This window comes from Lissotriton vulgaris, chromosome 6, assembly GCF_964263255.1.
Source record: "Lissotriton vulgaris chromosome 6, aLisVul1.2, whole genome shotgun sequence".
NCBI classification, from domain to species: Eukaryota; Metazoa; Chordata; class Amphibia; order Caudata; family Salamandridae; genus Lissotriton; species Lissotriton vulgaris.
Genome location: NC_141694.1, coordinates 698,588,394 through 698,599,776, shown reverse-complemented (window position 1 = coordinate 698,599,776; position 11,383 = coordinate 698,588,394).

Genomic DNA, 11,383 nt, shown 5'->3' with positions numbered 1-11,383 from the left:
AGACCTCTAGACCCTATACAAAAATCAACTCATTTACAAAAAGTAATGGAGCTCACTTTCAGTATTCAATCCGAGTTTCACAAGTCTACAGCATGAAATCCATCTAGCTTCAGCCTGTCTTAATCGAAGAATCCAATCACCTCCTCTTTTCCATGGGAGAACTTTTTGTACACCATGGAATGTTATCTTAGCCTCATGAGGATGATGGGCCCTAATATGCTGAAAAATAGGTGACTTAGCATCTTGATTCTGAATGGCCCTTACATGCTCTTGTATTCGAGTCTTAAGTTTCCTCTTAGTGCTCCCCATGTATACTTTATTACAATGACATTTCACAGCATAAACTACTCCCTCACTGTTACAGTTAATAAACTCCCTGATCATATATGTTTGATTAGTGTTGTAACAGAAGTTCTTCATTTTGTTTAAACCAAACTCACACACATTACAAGTGCCACAAATGAAAAAACCAGAGGGAGTAGTTTATGCTGTGAAATGTCCACAAAAAGTTCTCCCACAAGGTTTTGTAGTTCACTGCACACAGCCAAAACATGCTAGGATTGCATGGTAAGATCTCTGCCTATTGTAGAAAGAGTTTACTGTGAGATCACTGTCTGCTGTCAGAACATACTACAATTGCAGATGTAAGGCCCAAACATGTCAGCACAAGATTCTCTAGTTAGTTTGCTGTGTGCACCCAGAACTTGCAAGGACTGTATTGTTTGGTGGCTGCATGCGCAAGAATGTGTGAAGATCGAGCTGGCATGGTCCAACAATGCGGCCGACTCTCACAAGAACTCAGTGGTGAGGTTACTGGATTCAGATACAGCATGCCAGTATTGAAGAGCGAGGTTGCTGCAAGCAGCTGTGACAGGTGATGTCTGTTGAGGCGAAGTCCATACACACAAGCGGCCCACACTAGGATTGTATTGGTGGGTTAGTGAATGCAGTCAGCCTACACAAGAAGTGGTTGGGGAATTGATGCAGAAGAACATGTGAAGAGTACAGAGGTGAGGTCCATTTACGCAGCTAGAACATGCAAAGCTTGCAGAAGGAGGGCCCTATATGCATCCAGGACCTGTGAAGGTGGCAGAGGTGAGGTCACAGCCACCCTCTGACAGATTCTGATTCGGCATCCTCATGGAGTCAGAGTACCTCAATGTTGCATGATAAGGTAATTATGCTGCCAGAACACACAAAGCTTGATTAGATGAGGGCGTTGCATGTAGTCAAAATCATGGCAGAGCTGTACTGTGACATACTGTTGGTGGATGCAAACTGAATGTGGGTTGCTTTGTGGCTATTTCTGTGCTTGCAAGTAGCTGCCTGCACATGCAGTGACTTGATGTTGGTGCTTGTTTAAAGAGAGATGACCCCTCTCACTGCTTGGATGAGTTAGAGTGAAGGATGCGACTCGAGGGCTTCTCACACACACCCTTGTCCAATCTCATTCATCTCTCTTCCTTGGGTTTCTGTCTTTATTTTTTGTCCCTTGTTTTTGTAGTTGCTTTCCTTTTAGGTTTGTGTGTTGTGTCGCACATTGCCTAGTTAACTTTGCAGAAGTCGTTATCTCTTTATATTAAAGTGTGCTGAGTTTGGAGGACTAGGCGACAGGGGATGTGTGTGGATCTCTGTAGAAAAACTGCTAAGTCGTGCACCATTCTGTGATGAGCCTCTCTACCGTTTTTATTATCCATTCCATGAGGGATCCCAGACGTGGTTCCTAGGGTTATTTAAAATAAGGTTTTGATGTTCTTCATGTGATAAGCCCGTTGTAAGACGCAGTCTCAAACATTTAAAACACTGCCAAAAGTTAAGCCTGTTTTGAATTATATGCATTTTTTCTTTACATTTTTGCACTTTTTTTTATTTTGACCCTTTTTTGCTCAGTTTCCAAGTACTTAGAAATTACTTTTTTAAGAGGTTATCTGTAATGACATGGCTGGTACTCCTCGACTACATACTCCTCTTTGCTTCAAAAGCTGCTAGTGGATGTCTAGCTTGTGCCCCGCCTGGAGAGTTGCCCGAGTGTGAAGGTGAGGTGGTGGCGCTAAGAAAAGGTTCCTGAAATGGCTCTATGTACACACGATGTATGTGTCTGCTGGCACTTTGGAGTTAGGAGTGCAGTTGTTCCTTTTAGGTGTGCATATTAGACACGTAGGTTGCAGTTGATGTTTGTCCTGTACCGTGTATCTCTGTGACGGCACACAGCAGAGGTGTGCCAGTGCAGATGATGGGCATCCGCCCCCTAGTTCCCCTTCCCCTGGCTGTGCTTGCTCCCCTGCAACCTGGCTGTGCTTGCTTTCCTGCCACCTGGCTGTGGTTGCTTCCCTGCCCCCTTGCTGTGCTTGCTTCCCTGCCCCCTCGCTGTGCTTGCTTCCCTGCCCCCTCGCTGTGCTTGCTTCCCTGCCACCTCGCTGTGCTTGCTTCCCTGCCCCCTCACTGTGCTTGCTTCCCAGCCCCCTCGCTGTGCTTGCTTCCCTGCCCCCTCGCTGTGCTTGCTTCCCTGCCCCCTCGCTGTGCTTGCTTGCTTGCCCCCTCGCTGTGCTTGCTCTCCTGAGTGTGTGTGTGGCTCTGGGTGGGTGTGTGTGGCTCTGGGTGGGTGGGTGTGGCTCTGGGTGTGTGTGTGTGTGGCTCTGGGTGTGTGTGTGTGGCTCTGGGTGTGTGTGTGTGTGTGGCTCTGGATGTGTGTGTGTGTGTGGCTCTGTGTGTGTGTGTGTGTGGCTCTGAGTTTGTGTGTGGCTCTGGGTGTGTGTGTTTGGCTCTGTGTGTGTGTGTGGCTCTGGATGTGTGTGTGTGGCTGTCTCTGGGTGTGTGTGGCTGGCTCTGACAGTGTGTGTGTTGCTCTGGGTGTGTGTGTGTGGCTCTGGGTGTCTGTGTGTGGTAGTAATTGCTATCTGCTGAGCTCGTCCGTTGGGTACAATAGGTCTCACATTTGCGAGAGATTAAGCTAATGGCAATGTAAATGACAATGCCATTTATTCATGGTTTATCAAAACCAACACATAAATACAATTTTTTTCATTTGCAATGCCAATAGCTCTAACTTTTCCAAAGGCGAAACCATTGCATTGTAAATGCTTGTTGAGCTTTGCACTCCTTTCTTAATCATTTTTGTAGTATTTAAATTTACAGATCTAACATTGTAGCTGCCAATTTGCCATCACATGCATTCATATGCAACATTATGCATGTGCACAAATGTGATTACAAAAAAGCATTAGCAAAACTTCATTTGAAAGCCAAGACACATTGACTTTGCCAATGCTTTTTATCTATGCAATGAATGAAAAGTTTATGATAACAGCAACAGCTTCCCGAAGAGATTCAAGCTTAATTTAGTAACTTTTCTCCTCATAACAGTATATTTTAACGGTTCCTTTCTGAGCTGAGGATATCAGGACATGAAAGCAGACAATGTGGGAGACCTCCCTTTCCCCAACACACCAGGTAGACGCACACCACAGAGGTGTGTCCTCAGCTTCTGATCAGTCAGTGGGATAACAAGCATGTCATGGACCCTAATGCAAGCCCTACTCCCGCCCTACATTGGGTAGTCAAAGATATTTATAAATGGGGTGCAGTGGACTCCTTGGATCTCTGACCCCTGATGACTGTGTCTTTTGCACGAAAATTCAATTGCCTACCCCCTGCTTCAACCCCTTCCAATTCTGCTTTCCAGATTCAGGATTTTAAATTTAGTTCTGTGAGTTTCTCCTCATTTTAAGACTTTCTTTTACAGAAACATAGAATAGGTAAAAAGAAAAGTTCATGGCAACGTCTTCCTAGCGTGACTTAAAGTCTAGGGTCCCGATTCACAAAGGCTTTTGCCCAAGTTTAGCTATGCAAAAATCGTACTCGCCAGTCCAAATTCAACAATTTGAGGTACAGAACTTAGATAATTGATATTAGAAGGATGGAATTTTGGGAGCTCCTCTGAAGACAGTGAAGTGGCTCAGCGCTAATAATCATCAGCTTAAGCCTTCTGCTCTAAGATTGCAATGTTTGTCATTCTGTTTTCTCCCTTTTTAATTTAGAACTGGGTGGAATGGTCTAATAGCCTTATAGCCCTTTTGCCTCGGGCAATACCAGTTGTTAAAAGTCCTCTTCCTCGTTGCAGGCACTTGTCCGCTGGCTCGGGTCTAAAAATCTGGTTTATGGTCTTTAACAACCTGTAAAGCCTTCAGCAGCACCCTAAAAGGCCAAAGTGGACGATCCACCCGATCAATTAAAGAAGAGTCCTCTAAATATGTGACTGCTTTAGATTTCCAAGAGAACTCCCTGTGATTTTTGTGAATCCCCTAAATGTTGCAATCTGTTTCCAACTAAGGAGGTAACCTACAGGAGTACATTTCCAACTGTTATTACAGGCTTTGGAGAATCAGAGCCTATCCCCCAGATGCATCAACAACCCAATTTGCTATTCCTTAATAGCGAAAAATACCGATTCGATATTAAGGAATTGCAAAATGGAATGCATCAAGAAATCACTTAAAAAATAGCGATTTCTTAGAATTCCATAATTGCGAGTCGCAAATTGCGAGTCGCAATTAAGGAATACCTCCCCATTCATTCCTGTGGGCCTAGAGGCCCATATGAATGAATAAGAAGACAATCTCAATTTGCGAATCACAATTAGCGATTCACAAATTGAGATTGCGATTTCAAGGGTGCAGGGGTGTCCAACGGACACCCTGTTGCACCCCCTGAAATTGACATGTGCACATATGTTGTGCACACACATGCCCTTAGGGCATGTGTGTGCGCAATATGAAACTTTGAAAAATGCACTTTAGTGCATTTTTCAACGTTTTTGCAAATTACCATGAAGTTGTACTTCATGGTAATTTGCGTGGCCTATTAGCGATTTCGCTTTTTTAAAAACTTTCATGCATTGCATTTAAGGAATCTCAATTTGAGATTCCTTAAATGCAATTAATCGCAATTTAGCGATTTCTAAAATTGCGATTTTTGCATTTGGGATGATGCATTCCAAATGCAAAAATACCTCTTGCAAAGGGCAGATTCTGAGAATCTGCCCCTTTGCGAGCGGATTTTAGTTTGATGAATCTGGGCCTAAATCTCTATTTCAAATACAAACTTCCTTATTTCTTTGGAAGATAGACAAGATTCAAGGGATGCAGTATTTTTTATGTGAAATCATATATTGAGTAGTAGAACAAACGGACTACTTTTTCAGTGGTTTGCCCTATAGCTTAGCAGAGGATAAAATAGTAAAATATTTGGCTAATCTAGCATTTAACATCCTATGGCTTTTGAGCAGTCCAATTAGATGTCATACTACTAATATACCAGTTGACTTGGGCAGGTAAAAGGCAAAGCTGTCTGTGCTGTACATTTGAATCATCAGTCATCAGATTTCAGTCAGATTTTTGCTGAAGGGTAATTCATTCACAGAGATATCTTATAGACTGTGGTGAAGGAGTGTAGAGGATAAAAATGTAAACACTCTGTAAGTATTCATCTCTAAGAGTCCTTCAAGCTTGCAAGGTTTGTGACAAATATTGGCCAAATCACGAAACGCTTTCTTGGCATAAAGTATTTTATATATTTATAAATGGCACAGCTACACAACAGGGTCTCCCAGCGAAGAGCAGGACAAAACACAAGCCAAAGGTTGCAGAAGAAAGTGCAGCAGGATTATACTTGGTTGCAAAGGAAGGGCTTTAATTTGTTGCGAAAGACTAAAAGCGGGTGACACATCCTAAGTTCCAAAGTGAGAGAATTTCACAGTTAGGGGCCAAGATAGGCGAACGAGCGGCCTCTCATACCAGTGAGATCGACTCTGGGAAAAGAGAACAGAGAAAGGCTTGCTCATCTCAGCTGTCGAGTGGGCGCTTAAGGATTGATCAGGCTTTGTATGTAGGGGGGTGCCAAGTCATGTTTGGCCTGGAACTTGTAGCATAAGGCCTTAAACTTGATGCGCTTGTTTACCTTGATCCAATGGAGCTGATGGAGCAAAGGTGAGGCATGTCAAGGCAGCCGAAAAAGAAGGCACGCAGCTGCGTTTTGTATAAACTGTAAGCAATGGAGGGAAGCTTTATCAGCGCCCAGGTACCAGACGTCGCCATAATCGAGTCAGGATATCACCAATGCTTGCATTACTGTTCTCTGGGCAGCAGGAGGAATTAACCAGAGTATTTTTTTAAACCACTTGAGAACCGCAAATCAGGTCTAGGTGACCCCAGACACCTGGGCTCTAAAGGAGAGATTGCTCTCGATAGTAAAGCCCAGATTCTTAACTTTAGGGACTGGAGCAGGTAAAGGTCCCAAAGTATCAGGCCAATGGGTGATTCCCCAGAGTTCGGGATTGTTTCCCAGGACGAGGACCTTAGTTTTAGAACCGTTCACCTTCAAGGTGTTTCTGGACATCCACAAAGATACTACTCAGTCCGAGCTGGAGCAGGAAGGGGTCCCGATGCTGAGCGGCTGAAAGAGAAAAGATAATCTGGGTATCACCTGCATAGGAAAAAAACGGGCAGTCCCGACTTCTCCGCAATGTCCGCCAAAGGGTGAACATAGAGATTGAAAATCGAAGGGCTTAAACTTGAACCCTGCGGCACTCCTGAAGTTAAGGCTACTGAATCAGATTTTGTGGTGTGTGAGACGACTTGGAACAAGCGATCTTTTAGAAAAGAGATCAGTGACTTCAAAGCCACAACCTACAATACCTGAGGCTTCAAGACAATCAACCAAGATGGAATGTGAGACCATGTCAAATGCTACACGCAAGTCCAGTAAAATGAGAGCTGCCGTGCCACTGCAATCAAGCTGCTGCCTGAGATATTCAGTGACCCCAAGCAGAGCCAATTCTGTGCTGTAGTCAGATCGAAAGCCAGACTGCGATGGATGAAAAACATTGTGAGTAGCCACATGAGAGGAGAGTTGGGAATTGATATGACTTTCCAAGACTTTAGTGATGACAGAAAGGAGGGACAGTTTGACCAGCAGAGAGGATCTAGACCAGTCTTTTTAAGTAAAGAGAGCACCAGAGTGTGTTTCCAGTTCTGAGGAACATGACCAGAGCTTAAAGAGGTGTTAAGAAGATTAAGAATCACGCTAAGGACCAACTCGTCCAGAAGTCTGAGCTTGGATGGGGGAAGAGGATCAAGTGCGGAGCCGGACTTGATAGTTCCCAGCGAAGATTGATAAGTGACCAAGTCCAGTGGGAGCCAGGCCCGACTTTGTTGAGTTTCGTCAAACGAGGAATCCTGGGCGAGTGAGTCAGCTTGAGCAACATGACAAGTATGTTGAATGAAGGAGGCTGAATGAAGCTGGCGGTGAATAGACTCTACTTTATTAAGAAAAAAGAACACTAGCCTGTTACACTGATGTAGCAAAAGTGAAGGAGAAGGCAGAAAAGTAGTATCAGCTGAGAGTTTCACAACCTTAGACAGAGTTTTCTAGTAATGTTGGGAATTTGTGATCTTTTCAGTAAAGAATGTTGCGCGAGCTCATCTACAACGAGCGTGGGATTTTGTCAGTGATGTCAGGTAGGCTAACTTAGCCTGTGGCGCATAGTGCTTCTTCCTTTGTCTCTCTTAAACTTTGCAGTGTTTTTTAACTTGTTTGATAGAGTCAGTGAACCACAGGGCAGGAGATGCACTCTGAGTTGAGGTTTGGATGACAGAGGAAGGGTTGAGTCAATAGCCTCTGAGAGCCAATGATGCACAGAAATTTGATCAGGGTTTGTTTGGGATGTAAGTATGGGGATAGTGTTTAAGAGCTGCTCATTGAGCGCTGGCATTCCAAGTTTGGACCCAAACCAGCTAAGTTGGATAGGAGGTGCAGCAGATAAGGTTAACAGATTGGAAAAGATGCGGTCCAAAAGGTGCCCCGCTGAGTCAGTAGGTGAGGAGTTAATGAGCCAGAGGTTAAGAGTCTTCCGGTCATCTATGAGAGCTGATACTGGTGTATTATTGGAGTCCTCAAGATGAAGGTTGAGGTCACCAGGCACTGACAAATTAGCCACCCGGAGAATATGAGGGGCCAGTAAGTGAGCAAGAGTAGAGCCCCAATTGTTAGAAGGCCACAAGGGGGGGAAGTCTCACTTCATAAATATTCTCAATTTTCACAAGTGTACATTTTGCATGATTAAAAAGTCACTAGACCTAAAATGTATTCAAGTGTAGCAGAAACGTGCGTTAAGTATGCACATGATGCTTTCAGTATGCATGTTCAAATGCTTAATAACCAGTCTATTCAAGGGAGTCTCATTGTGTTTTTTTTAATGCAATGCAATGGTTGCTACCAACAGCAATGATTGTTTCTGAACATTTATAGGTATTTAACAAAGGGCTTTCTACACCTATCTGAATCTCAAATTCAAACTTGAAAACTTGAATGGAGCTGGAGTGGACAAGATAAAACGCGTGGCTAGGTCACCAACGAGTCCATGTTTTTCTAGGGATGACTTGTATAAAAAAAAATTAACCCAGAAAACAGGTTAAACGTATCCACTTCCAGCATATTCCTATCCGTGAAGTATATATGCAATACATACATTACAGTCAGTACACTTTGTGTTTGTATATCACTCTTACATAGGCACACAATACAAAGTGCAAAGATTGCATATGTGTCACACTGGCCCCCGCTCTGTGGAACTCATTGCCACTTTCACTCCATCTTGAGCATAACTATGTCAAATTTCGAAAAGGTATCAATGTTATGTTATGTTATGTTAAAGAGATTTGTAAGGCGCAGCTAACACCATTAGGTTTCTTGGCGCCATAATGAAGAGAGCAGATGAAGAAGCAGCAGAGGACGTTTTATTGGTAAGATTCGGTAAAAAGAAAAGTTTTGAGAGAAGATCTGAATTTGGGGTACGGAGTGGACAGTCTGAGGGGCAGAGGGAGGGAGTTCCAAAAAGTGGGGGCCAGATAGGAGAACTTAAGCCCGCCATGTTTCTTCCTCTTATATCTGGGAGTGGATAACAGGGCCAGTTGGGAAGACCGGAGAGTGCGAGGGGGAACATAGGGTTGAAGGAGGGAAGAGATGAAGTGGGGGCCCTGACCGGCAAGGGCTTTGAAAATGATGCAGCCCAGCTTGAACCTGCAGCGGGCGGCCACTGGGAGCCAATGGAGGCTCTTCAGGAGGGGGCGAACATGTTGATCTCTTGGGAGAGAGTGTGTCAGGCGGGCAGCCTGATTCTGAATGAGCTGAAGCCGCCTAAGCTGGTAGGCTGGAATGCCAACATAGAGCGCGTTGGCATAGTCAAGCCTCGATATTACTAACGCTAGCAAGGCTAGGGTAAGGGCCTCGAAAGTAAGAAGCCGGGAGATTTTCCTAATTTTCCTTAATTGAAAATGGCTGGAGGAGACTACCGCGCTGATCTGGGGCGTCATAGAAAGGTCGCTGCTGATGACGACTCCCAGACTTTTGGCGCAGTTGGCAGGGCGGGGTGGACTGCCGAGGCTGACCGGCCAGAAGGAGGAGTCCCAGGGGTTGGAAGGGCCCCCGACAAGAACCAGCTCGGTCTTGTCGGGGTTGAGCTTCAGATGGTTTGAGCTCATCCAATTGCTGATAAAGCAGAGGGTGTTTTGGAAAGTAGAAATGGAATCAGCAGAGGAATCAATGTTGAAAATTAGTTGTATGTCATCAGCATAATTGAACGCTGTGACATTGAACTGCCGGAGGGCACGGATAAGTGGGGAAAGATACAAATTAAAGAGGAGGGGGGACAGGGAAGAACCCTGCGGGACACCACAGGTGAGTTTGACCTTGGAAGCAGAGAACTGGGAAAGTCTGACGGCTTGATGGCGTTGAGTCAGAAAGGAGCGGACCCAGTCCAGGGCGGTATCCTGGATGCCAGCCTCCCTGACACGGTCGACCAAGATGTCATGGTCGACTGTGTCGAAGGCGGCCGACAGATCCAGGAGGACCAGAGCCTGGCAGATGTTTCCGTCCGCTCCCCTGCGCAATTCCTCCATGACAGAAAGAATGACGGCTTCTGTTGAGTGCGCGGGTCTAAATCCAGCCTGCTGGGGGTCCAGGGCACCAGAGTCTTCCACAAAAGAACTGAGAATCTGAGTGACGTGCGATTCTAGAACTTTGCTAAGAAAAGAAGAAAAGAAAGAAGGGAGATTGGGCGATAGTTGCTCATGATGGAGGGGTCTGCCGAGGGTTTCTTCAGAATGGCGACCACCTCAGCCTGTTTGAAGGGTCCAGGAACCACCCCCCTGGTCAAAGAGTTGTTCAAAAGAGCGAGGGGGGGGTCCGGACAAGAGGTGAAGGCTTCTCGGAGGACCGGGGGGGGCAACAGTCGCTGGGAGAGCCAGAGGAAACTTTGTGTAGGAGTGACAAAAAGTTATCCTTTGAAATGAGAGGGATGTGAGTAAGAGTGTGGGTGTGAGAGTGACTAGGAACACAAAAGGATGTGGGAGCCGGTGGAGAAATGGAAATGCTGGTTTTAATTTTGATAATTTTCTCAACAAAAAATTGGTTAAGGGAGTCGCACAAGGGTTGGGAAGGGAGGGGGGCTAGGGCAACTCTTTCCGGGTTAGATAGTTCGTCCACTATGGAAAAAATATCTTTAGATTTGTTGGAGGAGTTCATGATTTTGCTTGAAAAGTAGCAAGATTTAGCCGCAATAATTGATTTTTTGTACTCCTTCAGCCGAAGCGAAAAAAGCTCTTTAGATGCAGGGGAATAATCCCGGCGCCAGTGTCTCTCTGCTTGGCGAAGACTAAGTTTAAGTGCGCTAAGCTCAGCGGTAAACCACTTTTGGGCGTCATGTCTGCGCCTTGTCTTGACGAGTTTTAAAGGTGCCACAGAGTCGGCCGCATTGGTAAGCCAATGTGTGAGGGTTTTGGACTGGAGGTCGGTGGAAGTGTTGGGTCCAGTGATGGGTGGGGACGAGGAGCTCAGAAGAGCAGTAAATTTGTTGAGGTCAGCTTTATTCCAATTACGTGCCAGGAAATTGGATTGGCGGGCAACAGTGAGAGGGAGGGGCATAGCTAAGGAGAAGGTAATGAGGTAGTGATCTGACCAAAGACAGGGAGAGACGATGGTTATTTAATTATTAAGCTCTAAAGGCTGCTCTTTCTCTTAACCTGTGTCCGTAGACGCCGGGAAACCTATGGGTAGCTGTTTGCCATACAAATTTAAATATAATAATAATAATAATAATAATAATAATAATAATAATAAAGAGAGCTTACATGAATAGGCTAAAAATTACAAAAAACTTACTGAAGTAAGCATAAGTAATCCTTTGCTTACTTTATAAGCCTCTACCTGTATCTTCATGAAAGGTTTAATTAACCTTCTGTAGAATTAATTTTCTCATTTCATTAAAAAAATTGCTTTGTTACAACTTTATGAAACATGGGAGGAAATTCACAAAGGTATTTCAATGATT